The 24,417-nt window shown below is 41.0% G+C and overlaps 1 protein-coding gene across 2 annotated transcripts in view; it reads right to left on the minus strand.

The window, feature by feature from the left end:
* The window catches only part of LOC136858688 (uncharacterized), a 748,600-nt gene that overhangs the window by 529,752 nt on the left and 194,431 nt on the right, over window positions 1-24,417 (minus strand). The window lies entirely within an intron of this gene.

The raw sequence follows: 24,417 nt of genomic DNA on the forward strand, positions 1-24,417 counted from the left end.
TAATCGAAAGTAACGTAGACTCGCGCGGTATTGCACACATTATGGTACTACTCACACATGTAACATAGACCTATGGTGTTTTTCACATTGCGGCGCCATTTACAGGCAACGCTAACCTATGGTGTTCCTCACATAGGTCTACTAATCACAGGGAGTCGCACTATCCCGTGGTGTTCCTCGCATAGTGGGTACTAAAAATAGGCAAGGCAGACCCATAGTGTCGCTCATATAGTGGTACTAATCACAGATACAGTAAAAGCCGAAGGCACACACTGTCGCTACTAATCACAAACCTATTATGTACCTAACATAGTGGTACTACGCGCAAGTAAAAGCGACCCATGGTGTTCCCTGCGTGGTGATACTAATTACAAGTAGTCTCATAGTTCTAATTCGATCATCCCTTGGTCGCCCCTTTTAGTCGCCTCTTACGACAGGCAGGGGACACCGTGGGTGTATTCTTCATCTGCGTCCCCCACACACAGGGGAAAGTGTGTTTGGTCCGCGAGAGCTATTTTATTTCGCTCAAGTCCGCCAGCAAGCCGGTTAGGACCCCCTATTCGCCACCTGGGACACGCCACGTGGGAGTACCACCTCTCCCCCTGCTTCGCCAGCGTAGTAGGTTCGTGGTCATGTCTTTCCGTCCGCCAAAATGACTTCGTTCTTCTATCCATATGATGTGCACTGCTTGCCTGGTTACGGTGTCGGTTTACCGAGCAAGTGTCTGGCTCAATGGTTAGCGTGCTGGCCTTTGGTCAGGGGTCCCGGGTTCGATTCCCAGCAGGGTCGGGAATTTTAACCATCACTGGTTAATTTCGCTGGCACTAGGGCTGAGTGTATGTGTAGTCTTCATCATCATTTCATCCTCATCACGACGCGCAGGTCGCCTACAGGAGACAAATCAAAAGACCTGCACCTGGCGAGCCGAACATGTCCTTGGACACTCCCGGCACTAAAAGCCATACGCCATTTCATTTTACCGAGCAAGTGGCTGTACGGTTTGGGTCACGTAGCTATTAACTTGCATTCGTGAGATAGTGGGTTCGAACCCCTTTGTCGCCATAAGACCTACCCGTGTCGGTGCGACGTAAAGCAGATTGTTACGGTGTCGGTTTTTGTCGACGCAAAACTGTCGACACTCAATTGCTTACGCCAATTCCAGATAGACCCCCATCCCCAAAACATGTCCATGTTAAAAATTCTCTATGATGGTCGTCAACATTCTGTGAAGAGATGAGACCAGGAAAAAAGAAGAATGGGTTCAACTTCTCATTCCAGTTCAGATCTTTGAACTACTCTTCGCTTCCTAATGGAGAAGTAAGTTCGTTCAGCAGTGGATACGTCAGTCGCTAGGACGTGTGCAGTACTCGAGCTACACTGATGGCGGATGTTCATTAAGTAGAGCGGAATCAATAAACCAGTGTTAGTGCCATTTCTTGGAAATCTATACTTTATAACGACGGCTGACCTCCTGGCCCGTTTTGATCGATCAAGGAGAAACTTAGGCAACATTCCAGCAGCTTCCGATTGAGCACACTCGAAGGTCACTTCCGTCGTATAAAGCGGAAATGTATGGAAGCTGAAAGGAAGGAAACTGCATTTAAGTATTCCTTCATTTCCCAAATGAGGGGCGTCAGAACAACAACCGATAAATACAGGAAAACATTTAGGCTAGATAATGTTTTCTTTTTGCTAGTGGCTTTATGTGGCTTCGACACAGATAGGTCTTATGGCGACGATGGGATATGAAAGAACTAGGAGTTGGAAGGATGCGGCCGTAGCCTTAATTAAGGTAAGCCCTAGCATTTACCTGGTGTGAAAATAGGAAACCACGGTAAACCATATTCAGGGCTGTCGACAGTGGGATTCTAACCCACTATCTCCCAGATGCAACCTTACAGCTGCGCGCCCCTAACCGCACAGCCAACTCGCCCGGTGCTAAAGAATGTAACATACACCCATAACAATGTGATTGCTCAAGTTATGAAAAAAAATAGAGAAACAGGAACACTAGTCCGAGAGTCAAATCAAACGTGAAATATATATTTTCATTACCCAGGTATTAAACTCAGGAAATGGGGATATCTGGTTTTCATCCGCCAGCCTGGAATTATCAGACTGTGATCAGACTGCAGTGGTTGTAATTAGCCAAGTAGCTAATACATAAGCATTTGCCCTTGAGAACATCATTTAGTTTATTGCAAACGAATGCAGTTTTATAACAGTAAAGGTGAAATGTCATATCCCAAACAATCACACTGCTCATCTTCATTTATTTGTTTGTCATCTTCGTAGTCTTTATTATCCTACAGCAGATTCCTGTACCACACAAGATTCGTCCAGTTCTTTCCAAATTGCTTGACCATAAAACCGATCATATTCTATTTATTTTCAGCTATTAGACTTTTTAATGTCTTCAAAGATTGTGAATGGTTCCCCCCCCCCCTCCCCCCTCCCACTCCATGAAAATACAAAACCACTTCCTTTCCTGAAGAGACTCTTTCCTACAAAGTACAGTATTTTACTTTAATAATGTTTATCTTCTCTGTCCTTTTCCTTGAAATATTCTGGGTTTTTTTTTTTTTTTTTTTTTTTTTTTTAAATAACATAGTTTGACGTCGATTGTTGCATGCATATATTTTGTATAACACTCCGCGAAATTGAATGTTTCATAATGCAGTCCTTTCATTATCATACAACTTCCTCTTTAATCCCTCCCTTTTCTTTCTTTAATCGCTGGATTTATCGATTTGTAATCCAACCTACGCATTTCAGACGATTTAATGAGTTTTAATTATTTTTGTCTAATCGTCTTTAACACACAACTCCTCCCTGAAACACGAAAATACGAGTGTAGCAAAACTATCTTAATTTCTTCCGACGCTCCTCAAATACATTCGCTACCTTCCTCACTCCCATACCTGTGCCTCTCTGTGCTTGTTGATTATTATTATTATTATTATTATTATTATTATTATTATTATTATTATTATTATTACTGTTTTATGAGGAAGTACAACACTAATCAGGAAAAACTGGAAGAGGTTTGACACTTCGGAGAATTAAGGTATCGGCAAAAGAAAGCGAAAGGTCACGAAGGGAGTGACAAATGAAAGAGACTGTAGATCTCGCAAACCGAATAACGTCAGAACAAGAGTTGATCAAGGGAGGTTGAACAGGAAAGATGAAAGAAAGGAGACTGGCGCAAATAAGTGGAAATGAAATGGCGTATGGCTTTTAGTACCGGGAGTGTCCGAAGACAAGTTCGCCTCGCTAGATGCAGGTCTTTTGATTTGACGTCCGTAGGCGACCTGCACGTCGTGTTGAGGATGAAATGATGATGATGAAAACGGCATATACTGTACATCCAGCTCCAGTGTCAGCGGAATTAACCTATTGCGGTTAAAATTCCCGACCCTGCCGGGAATCGAACCCAGTACCCCTGTGACCAAAGGCCAGCACACTAACCATGGAGCCGGACAGTGGAAATAATACAAATCTCAGTTAGCGGACCCGCGATCCCAAACCCATGCCCCCAAGTTGTGAGCCCTCTTGGTGGGGGGGGTAATTGCGATTCTCGAGTGTCTGTGAAATTGTCAACCGTCAGAGCGATACCAGAGAGTAAGAAGTGACAACAAACAAGAGGAAACAAGGTAAGAGGACCAAAGAACAAACTCTTTCCCAGATCCGACTCCAAGATTTGAACTCAATGACGCAACTGGCAGAAGCAGCTTTCAATTGTATCACAATGGCAGAAGAAGCTTTCAATTGTATCACGATATTCCTGAGAAAAGCTATAACCAAGCCTGTGCTCGGTCATGGTCGTAAAACACAAATGGCCGGGAAACCTAAAGAGATGAAATGTTGATCTGTTCGTAACAACAGAGGGGAGGCTGAACACCAGTTTTACTTCCATATCTTAGTGTCAGACGGTTGTCATTTTATCTAGCCGATCTTCCCACCTCAGCTAACATCTTCATTCTTTGAATAGAATGAAAGCGGTTTTACATTCCACAAACTATTTGTACGGTTTTCATTATTATTATTATTATTATTATTATTATTATTGTTATTAATATTATTATTTGCTAGTGGCTTTACGTCGCACCGGCACAGATAGGTCTTATGGCGACGATGGACTATGAAAGTCCTAGGAGTTGGAAGGATGCGACCGTGGCCTTAATTAAGGTAAGTCCCAGCATTTGCCCGGTGAGAAAATAGGAAACCACGGAAAAACCATCTTCAAGGCAGCCGACAGTGGGATTCGAACCCACTATCTCCCGGATGCAAACTCACAGCCGCGCGCCTCTAACCACACGGCCAACTCGCCCGGAATTATTATTATTTGCATCAGCAGTCCATAGACTGGTTTGATGAAGTTTTCCATTTCACCGTATCCTGTGACAACCTTTTCATTTCTACGTAACTACTAAAACCTACATCTATTCTAATCTGTTAGTCATATTCATACCTTGGTCTACCCCTACCGTTCTTACCACCTAGACTTCCCTTAATAACTGAACAAGTACTGGGTGTCTTAAGATGTGCCTTATCATTCTATCTCTTCTTCCGGTAAAATTTCGTCAAATTGTTCTTCTCGTACTAATTCGATTCAGTATCTCTTCATTCGTGATTCGATGTACCCGTCTCACTTCAGCATTCTTCTGTAACACCACATTTCAAAAGCTTACAATACATTCTCTTTATTTCTGATCTAGTTATCGTAAGATGTTTCCCTTCCATACAATGCCACACTCCAGGCGAAAGTCTTTAAAAACATATTTCTAATTCCTGTACCGATGTTCGAAGTGAGCAAATTTATTTTCTTACGAAAATCCTTTCTTGCTTGAGCTAGTCTGCATTTTATGTCCTCCTTATTCTGTCAACGTTAGTTATTCTATTGCTGAAGTAACAATATCCATCTATGTTGCCATTGATGCTTTCACGGCCCGTACTTATAGACATAGGCTTTTGTGTTTATGCCATGTCAAGAAAATAAGGTGAAATTCGTTACGTTTCGCAGAGAACTGTGCTCTGCGTCATCAGAAGGAAATCTCGACTGTCGACGAGAAAGGCTTCTTATTTAAACATCTACTTCCTTGAAGACTTGATTTCCTAATCAGATATTTCCTGCATCGTCTGGTTTCGTTCGAGTGCATTCCATTACTTTTGTTTTGTATTGATTTATTTTGATCTTGTACTCCTTTCCAAGATTGTGCCCATCAAATTCAACAATTTCTCGAGATCTTTCGCAGACTAAGTGTTTTGATTTTATTTCTTGTCCTCTGATTGTGATTCACTTTCTCTATGATTTTCCTTACTGCCTGTTCTATATAAACTCTGAAAAGGAGAGGAGACAATCTGCAGCCTTGTCTCACTCCTTTCTGGACTGCTGCTTCCTTTTCATAGCCCTCGATTATTATTATTATTATTATTATTATTATTATTATTATTATTATTATTATTATTATTATTATTATTATTATTGCCGAGTGAGTAGACTACGTAGTTCAGAAACAGCTAGCGACAGGGCTGCCTTATTTGCAGCAGCATTAATCGGACGGAAGGTTAAAAAGACAAATTACTTACCTGATATAATGTCCCCGCTGTAAGTAAATACGTCACGATTGACGACTTCCCACGTGTTACTATAATTTCCTAATGACTAAATTTTCATTGCAGGAACTGAAGTAGTATTCTCTCACGGTGCAGCCTCCACTTTCCCCGTTACCCGTGAGAGAGCGTAATCCACGAGTAATTACCCTGCAATATCCGCGCCGTAAACTGCATGCAGATGAGAGGTACCGTACTGAGTGAGTAAGACCAGGGATCCATATAATAACCTTAGCGGTCCAGTGACCCTGCCACACACAACAGAAATACTGTATACACTAGGATTGCGTTCAGACGACCCATTTAGGGGAAGACTTGACTGTCTTGACTTCATACAGCAAAGAGACTCGCTTCCGCTCACAAGGGATGCGCTTGAGTTGAATCACTTATACATTTGTGGCTCCGTATCCATAATATCGCAATAAAATTTAATAGGATGATCGATCAAAAACTTAATAAAAATGTCCGTCTCTGTATCATAACGGTTATCGTTATTAGCTTCCCATCTCCGAGGTCTGGTTTCGATTCCCGGTACTGCCACAGATCTAAGAATGGTATGTGGCATGTTGTTGAAATGGAACCTGTAGCTCATCTCCACTGGAGGTGTGCCTGATAAGACACCTCGAGATGAGGACACGAATTTACTAATGATAATAGTAATTCTATCGTAATCTATCGTCCAAAACAAAAGTAATGGAGTGCAGTCGAAGCAAGTCAGGTAAGGCAGGAAATATTATATTACGAAAGGAAGTTTTAAAGGAAGTAGTATTTACTGGCACGTTAAATAACTCCTACGTTTCTAAATTCCGGCACCTCGGCGTCTCCGAAAAACGTAAAAGTAGTTAGTGAGACGTAAAGCAAACATTATTATTATTATTATTATTATTATTATTATTATTATTATTATTATTATTATTATTATTATTATTATTATTATTAAAGGAAGTAGAAGATATTGTTACTTCAGTAGTAGAATAAGTAACAGTGGCAGAAGTAAGGAAGACATAAAATACAGACTAACACAAGCATGGAATGGCTTTCTTCAGGAAAAATAAAAAATAAAAATGCTCTCTTCGAACACTGAAATAGAAATTAGAAAGGTTGTTTTGAAAACTTTCGTTTGGAGGGTGACATTGTATGGAAGTGAAAAATGGACGATAAGTAGCTCAGAAAGAAAGAGAATGGAAGCTTTTGAAATGTGGTGTTACAGAAGAATGCTGAAGGTGAGATGGATAGATCGAATCACGAATGAAAAGATACTGAATCGAATTAGTGAGTGGAGAACGATTTGGGTAAATTTGATGAGAAGAAGAGATAGAATGACAGGACACATCTTAAGACACCCAGAACTTGTTCGGTTGGTTTTCGAGGTAAGTGTGGGCGGTAAGTACGGTAGGGGTAGACTAGGGAATGAATGTGACAATCAGATTAGAGCAGATGTGGGATATAGGATGTAGTAGTTACGTAGAAATGACAAGGTCAGTGCAAGCTAGGGTGGCATGGAAGCTGCATCAAACCAGTCTATGGACTGATAACTCAAAGAACGACTCGTCGTAATCTATAGCCTACTATAACAATGAGATGGTGTATGTTTGTTCTGGATACACAACTATTGGACTGACTGAGCTGAAATTTAGCAAGGATATAGTTTGAAATCCCGAAGTATGCAATGGAGACTTTATTTTGATATATTTCTCCGTTTCGAACTATTGGGGTAATTTTACAGCGTTATATCCCAAATTTGGGCAATTTTTGCGCTACATCAAATAAAATAACGGGTAAACTGTTGACCTTAACCCGTCCCGGGATGTCCCGGCACTAAAACAGCCATATGCCATATTTTTACCTGCACAAGGCCTCTCCGGAGGCCACACGCCAATGAATAAAAACTATTATCATCATGTCTGGTTTCTGGCTGTATGGTCAGCGTTCAAGCATTCGATTCAGGGGGCACCGTGTTCGATTTTCGGGTCGGGGACTTTGTCTAGTTAATTCTTCTACCTTGGGGTTGGATTTTTGTATCTATCTTAATACAAATCGTCATTAACATACAACACATCACACTACAAACCACCATAGAAACACGTATTAGTGAATACATCCCTCCTCATAGCGTTGGCGTCAGGAAAGGCATACGGCCGTAAAACTGGTCTACCGAGCTCGATAGCTGCAGCCGCTTAAGTACGGCTAGAATCCAGTATTCGGAAGGTAGTGGGTTCGAACCCCACTGCCGGCAGCCTTGAGGATGGTTTTCCGTGGTTTACCATTTTCACACCAGGCAAATGCTGGGACTGTACCTTAATTAAGGCAACGGCCGCTTCCTTTCCACTCCTAGCTCTTTACTGTCCCATAGCCACCATAAGACCTATCTGTGTCGGTGCGACGTAAAAGCAATTTGTAATTAAAAACAACAACTGGGCTAAATCCATACAAAGTGCCGTCCCCAGGGATTTCGGAAAAAACGCAGAAAAAGAAGACCATCATTGGTGTGACCGTTAATGGCTTGAGGCGGTTTTTCCATATTTACAGGAGATGACGCTCCATTTCAGTCAAGAGGCGTGTCTCCGCCAGAGAGCGCGCTGGACGCAGGTCTAATATTATTTTTTTACAACACACACAGATTGTTTATGCTTCACCGCCCATGCCGGGCAAGAAGAGACCACATTGTAGTGTTGTGGCGTGGTAATGGGAAAACACAAAAACTAGATTCACCTCCTACGATGGCCAGTGTCAGCCTCAGAGATGCAAGGAATTATTCCTTTATTCCTGCACCTCAAGAGTCAACTTCAACTGGGGTATTTCCGTTATTATAAACCAATTTACCGTACGTCTAAGACGATAAATGTTAGGTCCCTCTGTGGATCAGTGCGCATCTCCCATGATCAATCCCAGCAGAGGTCGTCCAATGTTTGAAAGGCGGGAAAGATGTCCATACCGTATGAGGTCGCATATTTAGGTTTAAAAAAAAATTAATTTCAGCCTGGTGATGGCCATACAGCTAGCACAGATACATTTTCTACACCACAGTAAAATACACTGAAAATGAACATAACGATTACATATAACATACAATGTACACAATGAGCTCTTGAGAAATGGTCATAGAGTGCGCTATAAACAGAGGCCAGTATTCTTCAAACATTTCTGGATAGCGGAGTACACTGCGGCGCGTTTTGTAATTTGATATTCTGGGCACTATTTCATAAAAGTTACAATTTGACAGGTGACAGGAAATAGTCAGAATGGTTTACATACTGACAATTTCCCGTTTCATAAAAGCTTACAAGTTTACAAAATTGTCATGGCAATTTTACAAATGTCTCTTTCATAAAACCTTCGGACTGACAGGTAAAAGTCTGACACATTTGTCAAAGTGTAGACTACATGTAGTGTTATGAAACAGACGTATGTCATTACTTTTTGACATATTAAAAATTTGCAGAATTGTATTGCAGAAGTGACAGGTAATCTCTTGCATATGCAACCTGCAGTAAGTATAAGGTAGGGGGGGGGGGCAAATTCTGTAGCCGCACCTAATTTCGTCCCCCTAGGGATTTCCAGTTTGCACGGTTGGCACCTAATGTTTAGTCACACGCACACGCTTAGCCTCATCTTGCTGTCTTGTCTTGAGAGTTGGTTGTGTGCACCACGTTTAGTTTCCGTGTACACGGAGGATTCATTTTTCATATTGAGCTGAGTATAATAATTTCGTGTGGCTATTTCTAGCCGAGTGCAGCCCTTGTAAGGCAGACCCTACGATGAGGGTGGGCGGCATCTGCCATGTGTAGGTAACTGCGTGTTATTGTGATGGAGGATAGTGTTGTGTGTGGTGTGTGAGTTGCAGGGATGTTGGGGACAGCACAAACACCCAGCCCCCGGGCCACTGGAATTAACCAATGAAGGTTAAAATCCCCAACCCGGCCGGGAATCGAACCCGATACCCTCTAAACCGAAGGCCAGTACGCTGATCATTCAGCCAACGAGTCGGACTAAACTCGTGTCCTCATCCCGAGGTGGTGCAGCTCTTTTCAGGCACACCCCCATTGGGGCAGTACCGGGAATCGAACCCGGGCCCCCGAGGACGGCAGCTAATAACACTAACTGTTACGCTACGGAGGCGGACACTGAGCTGAGTTACTGCAGCATTCAAATTAAGAGCCTGTTATTTCTAGAGTGAGAACTGATGTGTTCATGAAATACTGGACTGCATTTCAGTCTGTGGTGTAGTTCCTGGCGTGTAATCGCTATAGTGAGATGGTTGGCGTGAGTCACTGTAGCGGCGTCCGACTCTTTGGCCACAGGAGTCCCTGGTTCGATTCCCGGCAGGATCGGGAATTTTAACCATCATTGGTTAATTCCGCTGGCACGGGGACTGGATGTATGTGCCGTCTTCATCATAATTTCATCCTCATGACGCGCAGGTCGCCTACGGTCGTCAAATCAAAAGACCTGTACCTGGCGAGCCGAACATGTCCTCGGATACTCCCGGCACTAAAAGCCATACGCCATTTCATTACTGTAGCGGCCATTGCAATAAATCAGGAAATGTTCGTAATTTCGTCCCCATTCATTTTAGTTGTTATTTATGTTTATTATTATTTTCAGAAGGGAAAACGCAAGCAGTGGGATAAGAAGGATGTTAAAAAGGCTATTACCGGGCGAGTTGGCCGTGCGCGTAGAGGCGCGCGGCTGTGATCTTGCATCCGGGAGATAGTAGGTCGAATCCCACTATCGGCAGCCCTGAAAATGGTTTTCCGTGGTTTCCCATTTTCACACCAGGAAAATGCTGGGGCTGTACCTTAATTAAGGCCACGGCCGCTTCCTTCCAACTCCTAAGCTTTTCCTATCCCATCGTCGCCATAAGACCTATCTGTGTCGGTGTGACGTAAAGCCCCTAGCAAAAAAAAAAAAAAAAAAAGCTATTAACGCAGTGAGGAGTAAGACAAAGGGTTACAAATGTGCAAGTAAGGCTTTTAACATCCCACGAGCAACGCTGAAAAACTTTAAAAATAATACCAAGACAACATTTTTCATAAATGACCTTCAAGTAATTCATTATAGGGAAGGTGTTTGGTAAGGTTAGAAGGGAAAAAGCATATTAAAATTAATTGTACTTTTTATACATTTGGTGGGGGACGAAATTATGAAAACATTTATGATAGTTTAGTTTTTGTAGTGCTTATGTTTATGTCAAATATTGAATACCTTACGTTATAACAGTTTCATTGTAACTTGCCCGTAAAAAGGTTGGATGCGCTTGAGAACGGTTGGCTGTTGAGAGAGCTCATGCATTATTGTAGTGATAAAGTAGTGAAAACCTATTGAAATAGCTTAATTTTGTGTATATCTGATTCATTTAGTGCTGTTTATATAGTGGTGTTTAGTGCTTGTTGGTAGAAATTGGGAGTAGTGATATTTATTTAAATTTCGTAACAAGTAATTCAGTTGGTCTTCAGTAAATTACGTTTTCTAGGTTAAGTAGGCTAGCTAGGTGTACCTTGTTTCGAATTTAGGTTTAGGAGATACTTTAGGTAATACTATTAACTTTAAAAAAATATTTGTAAATATCTGTAGGTTCGTTGGTTGTACTTACAAAGGCAGATTATCATAAGGAATAGTACCGTAACTTCTGCAGCAACTTCTCCGGTATTTCGTATAGATATCCGTTCAAACTATCGCGAAGGTAATAATTTACTACATTACTACATTTACTACATTTAAAAAAAACACGATACGCCTGTAAACTTCCATTTAAAAAGAAGTTAAAGAGATTACACGGTAATAGTTAACAATCGTTGTATTGTTATTGATTATTGTCGCTCCTCATATTCAAATATTGCATTGTTGGCTACAGTCGTGAACAAAGGGTGTAGTGTAGTCAAGTAAATATAAATAAAAATCAGCTGACCTTGTATTCCATTCATTTGTACTTCTGAGTAGGTAGTTAGTATCCGTAATTTATATTTCGCTCCCTCGATCTTTCAGTATCAATGAGCGGTTAGCTAATAATAATAAAGTTCATATATCCCAGTAATTGCAGTTCAAGTCCCTGGAGTAGTAGTTTTGATAGAAATATTTGAGAAATTATTGTAGACAACCTCGTATTTTTCAGCAGGCCTAATTAAGGACACTTTTTTTTTCTCCGTCCCGTGGAGTAGGGAAAATAATAGTAATCCACCAGCTGTAATAATCACATAACCACATTTCAGTCGAATTGTAGTGAAGATAAGGTATAATATATTAGATAGTATCTTGCCAGTTATATTCGTGTTTTTCTTCGTGTACGGCAAACCTTTTGATACTTAAGCATTTAACCAAACGCAGTGTAGTGTAGTGTAGTGTAGATACATTGTAGTATAGATACAGTACATTTAGATAGTGCCGTATCTTGCCTGCTATATTCGTGTGTTATTTTTTGTGTGTATCTATTAGACCGTAATACTAATAATAATTTGTCTAAGCATTTAGCTTCGTTGGTTATCTTTGAGTACAGTAGTTCTTGCAAATTTCATTTCTGTTGTGCTCAGTAGTGACATACGGTACGGTACCGGTATCGAAATTAGGATACGTCTGAAAGTAGTTTAAAAATTACTGTAGTGTACTGTACAGTAGTATACGAGTAATATCCTATTAGAATTTAGTGTGCTTATTTTATTATTGTAAAATATTTGTGTAGTACCGGTGTAGTAGAGGTATCCGTAGAAACTCTTACTAAAATACTGTTGTTGTAATTAGGATAGGCTTAATTGCAGTTTGGAATTGTGTAGTTCTTGTGTATTACTTTCGATATTCAGTAATTAACAGCAGTTTTTATCCTGTTAGGGGTTGTAGAATAAAAAAAAATAGAGCACAACTAAGTAGTATTGTAGTGTAGTCGTATATTAATTACCTTATTGTTGTGTACTATCCCAGACAATATATCCCTTCGTTCATTTTTTTTTTGCAAATAAGTTATTTTATTTTTTAATTTAATTTTCCCCCCCGTAAAGAATGGCTAATGAGCGCGAGTGTACTTATTGTGGGTGTGGTGAGGCATTGAGGGGTATGAGGGAGGAGTTGGAAAGTTTGAGGGAGATAATTAGGATTCTCACAGAAGACAGGAAGGAAGATAGGACTCCCTCAAACAATGTACAGGTTATAGTAGGTGTACAAGAGGGAGGGGAAGGAAAGGGAGGAGTTGTAGAAGACAGGTGGTCTAATGTTCTAAGGGGAAGGAGATTGCAGGCTAAGGGCTCTATTCAGGATCAGAATTCAGGACAGGTGTCTGTGCGAAATCGGTACGAGTCACTCCAGGTAGAACAACAGAGGGAAGATGAGGGACAGGGAACTGTTGCTGAGATGCGTGGAAGTAGGAGGAAGGGAAAAGGTAGGAAAGGGAAATGTAGAGTAGAGGATAGGAAAAGACAGGTGGAACAGGGTCATGGGAAGGAGAAAAGGGAGGAGGAAGTAGCTTCTGCAGCAGTGAGAGAAGATAGGGCTGACCAGGAGGGAAGGGGATGAGATGAGGTGGGGAGGGTTGAGGCTCTGGTCATGGGGGATTCCATCGTTAGACACGTGGGGAAAGTGTGTGGAGGAAAAGGAACCAGGGTAGAATGTTATCCAAGAATTAGGTTGAGGCAGATGTTGAGGAAAGTAGAAGAGAGGGAGGAGGGGAAGGAGAAGGTGGTAGTGTTTCACGTTGGTACCAACAACGTAAGGCAAGCTGATATAAGTACCAACATAGTTGGAGATGTGTGGGATCTGGTAAATGCAGCACGGGTGAAGTTTAAGAAAGCGGAGATTGTTATTAGTGGAATACTGTGTAGGAGGGATACTGACTGGAGGGTGATTGGGGATTTAAATGAGACTATGGAGTGGGTATGTGGGAAACTGGGAGTGAAATTTCTAGATCCTAATGGGTGGGTAGGAGATAGGGATCTGCGCTCAGATGGCCTTCATTTAAACCGCAGTGGTACATATAAGTTAGGAAATTTGTTTGGAAGGGTAATAGGGAGGTACATTCAGGGAAACGGGATGGCCTAGGGAGCGGTGATAAGGGAACAGGGAACTGGAAATCAAGTAGGGATGACATAAAATTGTTAGTGTTGAACTGTAGTAGAATTGTAAAGAAAGGAATAGAATTAAGTAATTTCCAGATATTGTAATAGGAGTTGAATCATGGCTGAGAAATGATACCATGGATGCAGAAATTTTCTCACGGCACTGGAGTGTGTATCGTAGAGATAGGATAGGAATGGCGGGAGGGGGAGTGTTCATTCTGGTGAAAGAAGAATTTGTAAGCTACGAAAAAGTTGAAGATGAGACACATGAAATTCTAATAATAATAATAATCGTATGGCCTCAGCTACCGTGTGCAGACATTTCAATTTGACGCCATCTGGCTGTCTGCTCGTCAATTTCGACGTTCCGTTTTTCTCTAGGCCCCCACTAGGTGGCAGACCGAGTAAACCGAAACTCTCTTGGGCGTCTATGGCTGAGATTTAATTAATTTTGTCGGGTAAACACCAAATGTGTCACCAGAGATCTTTTACATGCCGACATCGTACGACATGGAGTGTCGAATGGACTTTTTTCCGCCCTTCAAAAATCCGACTACCTCTGCCGGGTTTGAACCCGCTATCTTGGGATCCGGAGGCCGACACTCTACCGCTGATCCACAGAGGCAGCTTACATGAAATTCTAGGTGTAAGGCTCATTTCTAAAGATAATAGGCAACTTGATATATTTGGAGTGTACAGATCGGGAAAGGGTAGCACTGACGTGGATTCGGAATTATTTGATAGGATAGTCAGCTATGTGGGAAACGACATGGAAAGAAATGTGATTGTAGCGGGAGATCTGAATTTGCCAGATGTAAATTGGGAAGGAAATGCGAACGACAGGAAACATGACCAAAAATGGCAAATAAGTTAATATGGGAAGGACAGCTGATTCAGAAAGTGATGGAACCAACCAGAGGGAAAAATATCCTGGATGTGGTGCTGATAAAACCAGATGAGCTCTATAGGGAAACTGAAGTAATAGATGGTATTAGTGATCATGAAGCTGTTTTTGTGGTAGTTAAAAATAAATGTGATAGAAAGGAAGGTCTTAAAAGTAGGACTGTTAGGCAGTACCATATGGCTGATAAAGCAGGCATGAGGCAGTTTCTAAAAAGTAACTATGATCGGTGGAAAACGGTAAATAAAAATGTTAACAGACTCTGGGATGGGTTTAAAGAAATTGTTGAGGAATGCGAAAACAGGTTTGTACCTTTAAGGGTGGTAAGGAATGGTAAAGACCCAACTTATTATAATAGAGAAATAAAGAGACTAAGAAGGAGGTGCAGACTGGAAAGAAATAGAATTAGAAATGGCTGTGGAAGTAAGGAGAAATTGAAGGAACTTACTAGAAAAATTAATCTAGCAAAGAAGGCAGCTAAGGATAACATGATGGCAAGCATAATTGGCAGTCATACAAATTTTAGTGAAAAATGGAAGGGTATGTATAGGTATTTTAAGGCAGAAACAGGTTCCAAGAAGGACATTCCAGGAATAATTAATGAACAAGGGGAGTGTGTATGTGAAGATCTTCAAAAGGCAGAAGTATTCAGTCAGCAGTATGTAAAGATTGTTGGTTTTAAGGATAATGTCAAGATAGAGGAGGAGACTAAGGTCAAAGAAGTAATAAAATTTACATATGATAACAATGACATTTACAATAAGATACAAAAGTTGAAAACTAGAAAAGCGGCTGGAATTGATCAGATTTCTGGGGATATACTGAAGACAATGGGTTGGGATATAGTACCATATCTGAAGTACTTATTTGATTATTGTTTGGTCGGAGGAGCTATACCAGATAAATGGAGAGTTGCTATAGTAGCCCCTGTGTATAAAGGAAAGGGTGATAGACATAAAGCTGAAAATTACAGGCCAGTAAGTTTGACATGCATTGTATGTAAGCTTTGGGAAGGCATTCTTTCTGATTATATTAGACATGTTTGTGAAATTAATAACTGGTTCGATAGAAGGCAATTCGGTTTTAGGAAAGATTATTCCACTGAAGCTCAACTTGTAGGATTCCAGCAAGATATAGCAGATATCTTGGATTCTGGAGGTCAAATGGACTGTATCGCGATTGACCTGTCTAAAGCATTTGATAGGGTGGATCATGGGAGACTACTGGCAAAAATGAGTGCAATTGGACTAGACAAAAGAGTGACTGAATGGGTTGCTATATTTCTAGAAAATATATCTCAGAGAGTTAGAGTAGGAGAAGTTTTGTCTGACCCTGTAATAGTTGAGAGGGGAGTTCCTCAGGGCAGTGTTATCGGACCTTTATGTTTTCTTATATATATAAATGATATGAGTAAAGGAGTGGAATCGGAGGTAAGGCTTTTTGCGGATGATGTTATTCTCTATAGAGTGATAAATAAGTTACAAGATTGTGAGCAACTGCAACGTGACCTCGAAAATGTTGTGAGATGGACAGCAGGCAATGGTATGTTGATAAACGGGGTTAAAAGTCAGGTTGTGAGTTTCACAAATAGGAAAAGTCCTCTCAGTTTTAATTACTGCGTTGATGGGGTGGAAGTTCCTTTTGGGGATCATTGTAAGTATCTAGGTGTTAATATAAGGAAAGATCTTCATTGGGGTAATCACATAAATGGGATTGTAAATAAAGGGTACAGATCTCTGCACATGGTTATGAGGATGTTTAGGGGTTGTAGTAAGGATGTAAAGGAGAGGGCATATAAGTCTCTGGTAAGACCTCAACTAGAGTATGGTTCCAGTGTATGGGACCCTCACCAGGATTACCTGATTCAAGAACTGGAAAAAATCCAAAGAAAAGCAGCTCGATTTGTTCTGAGTGATTTCCGACAAAAGAGTAGCGTTACAAAAATGTTGCAATGTTTGGGTTGGGAAGAATTGAGAGAAAGAAGAAGAGCTGCTTGACTAAGTGGTATGTTCCGAGCTGTCAGCGGAGACATGGCTTGGAATGACATTAGTAGACGAATAAGTTTGAATGGCGTTTATAAAAGTAGGAAAGATCACAATATGAAGATAAAGTTGGAATTCAAGAGGACAAACTGGGGCAAATATTCATTTATAGGAAGGGGAGTTAGGGATTGGAATAACTTACCAAGGGAGATGTTCAATAAATTTCCAATTTCTTTGAAATCATTTCGGAAAAGGCTAGGAAAGCAACAGATAGGGAATCTGCCACCTGGGCGACTGCCCTAAATGCAGATCAGTATTGATTGAAAATGATGAATATATTCAGTAATATACATACCAATTTCTAGCCTTGTCCATAATATTTCTGAATTTCTACAAGTACAAATCTGCTAAGGGGACGAAATACTTTATAAGTTGGGAGTTTATTTTCGTGAATGTTATGTGATTTAAATTCTCTTGTGGATGATGTGAACTCCAGTAACAGAAATAGGTAGTGAGCGTGAAGAAATTTAAATGAAACCACACCAAGTTTTGGGGCAAATGATTAACGTAAACTTCAATTTCAGTGATTATTCATCGCATCCAATGATCGATATCGCTCTTCAGAGTCATCTAAACTTACTACGTCTGACATAAAATGGTCGTGTCTGACATACAACTGTCGCATTTATGAAACAAGTTCTTTGAGTTTGACAAATTACTATACAGTATTTTGCCTGTCAAGTAAGGGAAACGTGAAACATTTCAGAAACAGGAAATTATGACATAATTACAAATTTGTCAAATCTGACATAATTGTCGAAATGGTTGCACCTGTCGAGTTTATGAAATAGGGCACTTGGTAGTGGTTCATGTGATTCAACTATTGTCTTTAGAAGTGTTTGTTGTTGAGAAGTAAATTGGTAGCACTGAAAAAATGTTATGTTCTGGATTATCCAACGACTCTCTGTCACATGTACAATACGGGGTGTCGGCAACATGAATACGAAATAGATGGCTGGGGAAGCTACCATAGTTCAATCTGATTCTGATAATGTATCGCCTGTTCCATTCCATTTAGAGAACCAGGGTTTCCACGGTACATGAGGCTGTATCTGAGAATAATAATGTCCACAATGTTGTCTGGATATATTCCACTCTTCATTCCACATGTCACATGCTCGTCGTTCAGCCTTAGAAATGAGGTCCAGTGGATGCTAGGTACGTTTCGGTGGTTGGCATGAGTTCGGCATGTCAGAGATATCTGGCGACACATTACGTGTTTACCGCACAACCTTAATTTAAACTCAGCCACTGATAGTTCAAGAGAGATATGTTTTTCTGCCATCTGGTAGTGTAAAATGGAGCGCCGAGATTACACACTCCTGTGGGTGGGGGGAGGGGATATAATACACACGGTATCCCTTGTCTGTCTTAAAAGGAGACTAAAAGGGAACCCAAGGATTTCAACTTGTGAGCGTGGATTAGCGACCACAGTTCTCCTAGGTGAGCCTGGCATTGCTTCCACTTACTTGTGTCAGGCTCCTCACTTTCATCTATCCTAACCGACCTCCCTTGGTTCTTTTCAGACTCCGTCGGTTACTAGGTTTGCGAGGCTTAGGGAGTCTTACGTTTTCACGCCCTTCGTGTCGTTTCCCTGTTTTTTTCTTTTACAGATACCTTCATTCTTAATATCTGACCTCTTCCATTTTTTCAATCTTTTGAAGAATGAAGATGCCGGCAAAAGAAAGGGAAGGGACACGAAAGACATGAAAATTCCAGACTCTCTAGGTCTCAACGGGATCGGAAAACAACGAACGTTCACCGAGGGAGGTCAGATAGGAAATATGAAAATGAGTCCCCTAGTATTAGTACAAACAGTTGCAGACTCAGCTAGGTGACCTGTGGTTGAAAATGATTTCCAACAGTGGGTCTTCGTGTAAGCTCATTCACTCCCAGTCAGAAAGCCTACAGACCAGGGAAGTGCTCTGAAGTTCGCAGTTATTAGCTGTTACGCAACTAAACGTGTTGCTGGTAGACAAGGATCTCTAGGTCACTGGTACAGAACTGTTCCACTCGGTGACTTCCACTCGAACACGAAAAATGGAAAGGAATTCGAATGTCATCTAACGTGACGCAAACCGTCCATTTCCGAGAGTCGAAAACTACAAGATTACTAGAGCATCAATTTGTAGGATTTATAGCTCCATGAAGAACAGTACTCTCGGCAGGAGAAAGAAAAGTGTAATAATAATAATAATAATAATAATAATAATAATAATAATAATAATAATAATAATAATAATAATAATAATAATAATAATTGTACCAGGCGGTACACCTCCGCGCCGCTAATTCAAACTTTGCGCCAGTTGAAACTCCTCTACTGGAGGAAGCCTGAACTCTAACAACCATGTTAATTCTAAAGGTTATCAGAAGATGTCGCTATCTGTAAATTTTGAAGAGTTCTGAACTGTGTCTTTTTCGATTTATTTTTGTTTTCTCTGTAGTGAGAAGTGTGAACATTCTCTTCTAGATGGCACTACTGAAGAAATACAACGGTGCACCCTAGTGCGAAGTGAAAGAACTTTTTTTTGAAGAATTTTAGTATGCATAAGTTTGTTCTTTGTTAAATTTCTTTCAGTCATTGTTTAGGTTGGCTGTATAACCCTTCTCTTTCCGCCAGTTTTGAATTCGACCAATGAGTAATTTTTGTAATTAATTTTCCACCAATCCTAGATGTCTTCTTCAGTTTTGACTTGTAATGTTTTGGCCGTCCAATAAAATGCTTGTGGGCGGGTGTTATCATTCATGAAAGGTCTCGAATGTTCCGCGAGGGTATATAAACTGCTGATTTTCGGGTCTCTGCGCCACTTCAGTAACATCTATCATTGTGTAAATTATGTAGCAGGGGGCGGGAAGCGCCTCTTTCTTCGGGCAGCGGTTCATCAATAAGGTAATGGCCTTATAATAATTTCTTTTCTTGCTAGCTCAGCAGTTTAACTCTCGGGGCAGGTTCGATACCTTTTATCATGTAACTTTCCTCTAAAATGTAATAGACTCTTGGTATAAATTCTATCTCTTTAAACTACAAATTGGGATAGAGAGTGCCTAACCCTCTCGAGCTCCCTTTCATATTGTTTTTGAGGTGACTACGTTTTCTCAACCATTTTTCTTCGTTTCGTAATGTAATAAGTTTTCCTATCGTGTCACCTCTTTAGTATGGGATTAGCCCTTGCATATGCGGCCTAGTGCCAAATAGGTTTTAAATAAAGTGTATTAGGAGTGCAAGGACGCCTCCTCTCAAGTTGGTATTTTGGAGGCCATGTAATTGTCCTGTTTCTTTACTTAATAGGCCTCAGTAAGTTGGGTATTTTTACCCCTGTTTCCATGTGCTTGGAGGTCAACTTGAAGGTGGAGTTTGGTGTGGCCTTTGATAGGCTTGAACTTTGAGAGCGGATTGCTCTTTTTGAAATTTGGTTTCTATGTGCCTCGAGCAGGCTTTTCTGAGTAATAGGGAGCGAGTGCTCCTGGGCATGATTGGGGTTTTCTGCCCCTTTGTCAAACCTTATGTATAAGTAAAGTTGGGCTCATTGCTCAGGGATTTTGTTTCTGGAACTCGAAGCCCAAAATACATTAATAAACTGTAATTGTGTATTCTTACCTTGTTGCTACTGAACTAAGTTCCTGTTGTACTTGTTATTTCTTGATCTCGAAAAGAAAATATAACCTTGGTGAAATTTTAAATTAACTTTAATTTTGTAGGTTGAGACCTGTTCATCCCAGCACCTTCTTTCACCTCTGCTAATCCACCAAAAACCACGGTAACAATAATAATAATAACTAAACCCATGGCGCTACAGCCCTGAAGGGCACTGACCTACCAAGCGACCGCTGCTCAGCCCGAAGGCCTGCAGATTTCGAGGTGTCGTGTGGTCAGCACGACGAATCCTCTCGGCCGTTGTTCTTGGCTTTCTAGACCGGGGCCGCTGTCTCACCGTCAGATAGCTCCTCAATTGTAATCACGTAGGCTGAGTGGACCTCGAACCAGCTCTCACATTCAGGTAAAAATCCCTGACCTGGGCGGGACTCGAAACCGGCACCTCCGGGTAAGAAGCAGGCACGTTCCCTCTACACCACGGGACCGGCATAATAATAATAATAATAATAATAATAATAATCGTATGGCCTCAGCTACCGTGTGCAAACATTTCGATTTGACGCCATCTGGTTGTCTGCTCGTCAATTTCGACGTTCCGTTTTACTCTAGGCCCACTAGATGGCAGACTGAGTAAACCGAAGCTCTCTTGGGCGTCTATGGCTGAGATTTAATGAATTTTGTCGTGTAAACACCAAATGTGTCGCCAGAGATCTTTTACATGCCGACATCGTAACACATGGAGTGTCGAATGGACTTTGTGGCCCTTTCCTTTATTTTGTTTTGCCGATACCTTAATTATCGAAGGGTCGGACCTCTTCAAGTTTCCTTTCTGATGTTGACATGAATATGTCTTATGGCTGAGGGTCATCCGAAAATGTGTGATGGAAGTGATGTCACAATAGTTACCGTAGGCCTTGGTCGCCAAAGATGCTGCGGCTACAAGTTCCTTTGACGTAGACTTGCAGTTCTCCTTGATTCATTGAATTTCATTTATTGAAAAACATAATCATCAGCTTTTCGCAAAGGGAAACGTTTCTTTTTTTAAAAAAGTTGCCTAGTTTTACTTCGTCTTAAAACAAGACGAAGATGAGTGGAGGTCGGAGAGATTTAATTGCCCCTTGATGATGATGATGATGATGATGATGATGATGATCTTCCACGTTCTACTCTGACTACTGTTAAGAGAAAACGGTTGCTCGGTTACAAGTCCTCTACTCCATACTCTCAAGTTTAGGAGTCCCTTAGTATTTTATTCCATCTGACCAGCTCAAAGAATCTTCAGTATTAGTTTTCTGGTGGAGATCCCACTGTTCTTTTTTTCAAGAGAAATCTGTACCATTGACAGAATCCTTGAGATATCAGGGTTCAGTGATGCAGAATGATGGTTAAACGGAAGGCGAGATAAGCAGAAGTCTCTGGTCTGGCTGGCACAAATTAAGAAAAGCTATGGGAGTGCTATGTGACAAAAAGATACCATCAAACATCAAGGGTTTTATTTTTAAGACTATGACTAGACTGTCTTTACATAAGGTTACGAAACACGTGCCAATGACAACAGCCTCTGAAAGAAAACTGGAAGTGGCAGAAATGAAAATGCTACGATGGGCATGCACTGTGTCAAGGAAGGACAGAATCAGAAATTAAACCAAACGGTACCAAGTAAAGGTGACCAGCGTTACAGACAAGATCCACGAATGAAGACTATGCCCCTACAAAATTATACTCTAAATATTAAAAACGAACGTATTTTATTTCATCAAAATTCTGTTATACATAATTTGTACTACTATTCGATTACATCAGTATTCCTGAACTCCCCAGATATGCTTCCGCGAAGTCTTTTACATATTCTGATTGTGGAGATACCGGCAATGATCCGCAATGCCACAGTTCTACCGTTCTTGTTTCGTGCCTTCGGAGAGGAATTATAACTTTCAACTAAACATTAATGAAGAAGATCTGGTCCTATTTTATTCCTTTTTCTTTAGTTTTGGTATCCCTCAGTACAGAAAAATTTCGCTCTGTTTCCACATTTGAATGACGAAGAGTAAGAACTGATTTTGCAAGTGAGTTGCACAAACTGCGGTAGTGTCATTCAGTAAATCACATGAATATTCATTGTTACGTACGTCATTTTAAGATAATGTACATTTTTATGTATGTATAAATCAAATATCAAAATATGAATGCTATTTGCTTAAGGATCTACGTTCCATCACTACAAAAAAAGACATAAATGTAAATACACTTTCTTGCAGACAGCAATGTTGCGTATGTCAAGACAGGGGCAGAGAATTCGAATGGCAAACGTGTATTGTAGGAAGTATGAGTTTGGCGGGAACGGGAACAAGCGCCCATGACGAAAACAATGAGAGGACAATATACGAGCCAGATGCGGCAGTGGCAGAAATAGACGAACAGTTGCAATGTACTGACTGTTGATTTGCTGTATTCTGGACCAAATATACAGGGTAGTTGGAAACAACATGAGCCGGGTGTATGAGCGTTAGAGGGTTGGCCATACTGATCAATAACTTTTCTAAAAATAATTCGATATCTCGCGCCGTTGTCATTTTCTTTTCAGCTGTTGAAGTTAACCAATCAGATCGCTTCGCGGGTGAATTTCGAGGCGGTGATGGTAAATCTACACGTGATTTAAGACCGGCTTGAGAATCGAAGGAAAGAAAACTTAGCCAGGGCAGGGATGTGAACAAGGACCTGTTTGCTAACAGGATCGTGTCATAGCAAGTACGCTACGCTGACACCGGCAGAAACCCACGGTGTGTGTGTGTTTGATGCTGATTTCTCGGCATGGCTATCAAGCCACATGCAGATTTAGCAAACACTGCCATACAAAACCCATCTGAATGCGCTCACGAAGCGATCTGATTGGCTATCTTCAGCAGCTGATAAAATAGCAACGGCGCGAGATATCGTTTTTTCAAATTATCAGTAGGACCAACCACCTAACGCTCATATACCCTGTTCACGTTCTTTCTGACCACGCTATAAATTTGTTGCATATTACCAGTACTAGCCCTGAATTCTATTAATTTATTTGTCACTGATTAGGTTTCGTTTAAATCCCTACATTCCCGCCACTATATGAAATCCGTTCCCAAGAAGAATGTAACTATGCATAGGTGCATGTCCCTACATTTGGCAACACTGGTCTGGCCACATCATGGTAAGAGGAACCTCTTAGATACGCCTCCTCCCGGGAAAAGAAGGACGGGCTCTGTCATCTCGGATCTTAAAAAACTGAACTTGGAGGAGCACCTAGTGTACAACAGAAATGAATGGAGGAGACGGATCCGCATCAGCGACCCCACGTCTCGGCGGGACTAAGAAGAAGAATCGTTCACATATCGTCGCTGAAGAAACAATACCGCGTATCTGATAAGGCCCTACCTATCAATTCTTTTCTTCTTTTTTCTTTTGGTTGTGCTTTTGTGTAAATAAAAATGAACCTTAAATACATTAACAGTAGACCCGTGCAGCTCTGCTCTGAACATTTAATACCGGTAATGTCGTTTATAACACTTCTTTCCGTGCAGTATTATTCACTGTGCTTCGACCATTCGGCCGTATCTGAATCTTAACATTTTCAAACGATCTTGCTCGAGATAATGCAACACAGAATTGGCCGTAGCTGAATACTGGTTCGTGTAAGTAGACTACCCACTTTTTCAAGAGTTTGTCCCTGCGCTTTATTAATGGCCATACAGAAGGCTAGTCGACTTGATAACTTCCCCTCCGTGCGTACATCAACTGTTTTATCTAAACAGCTTGTAAGTTATTAGGAACGTTCTATCTGTTGAGTATATTTAGAAGCTGGGGAAGGTCAGAGATTCAATCAATCAATCAATCAATCAATCAATCAATCAATCAATCAATCAATCAATCAATCAATCAATCAATCAATCATTTTTTTGCTATTTGCTTTACGTCGCACCGGCACAGATATGTCTTATGGCGACGATGGGATAGGAAAGGCCTAGGAATTGGAAGGAAGCGGCCGTGGCCTTAATTAAGGAACAGCCCCGGCATTTGCCTGGTGTGAAAATGGGAAACCACGGAAAACCATCTTCAGGGCTGCCGACAGTGGGGCTCGAACCCACTATCTCCCGATTACTAGATACTGGCCGCACTTAAGCGACTGCAGCTATCGAGCACGGTAATCAATCAATCAATACTGATCTGCATTTAGGGCAGTCGCCCAGG

This window comes from Anabrus simplex, chromosome 1 (genome assembly GCF_040414725.1).
Source record: "Anabrus simplex isolate iqAnaSimp1 chromosome 1, ASM4041472v1, whole genome shotgun sequence".
Taxonomy (NCBI): Eukaryota; Metazoa; Arthropoda; class Insecta; order Orthoptera; family Tettigoniidae; genus Anabrus; species Anabrus simplex.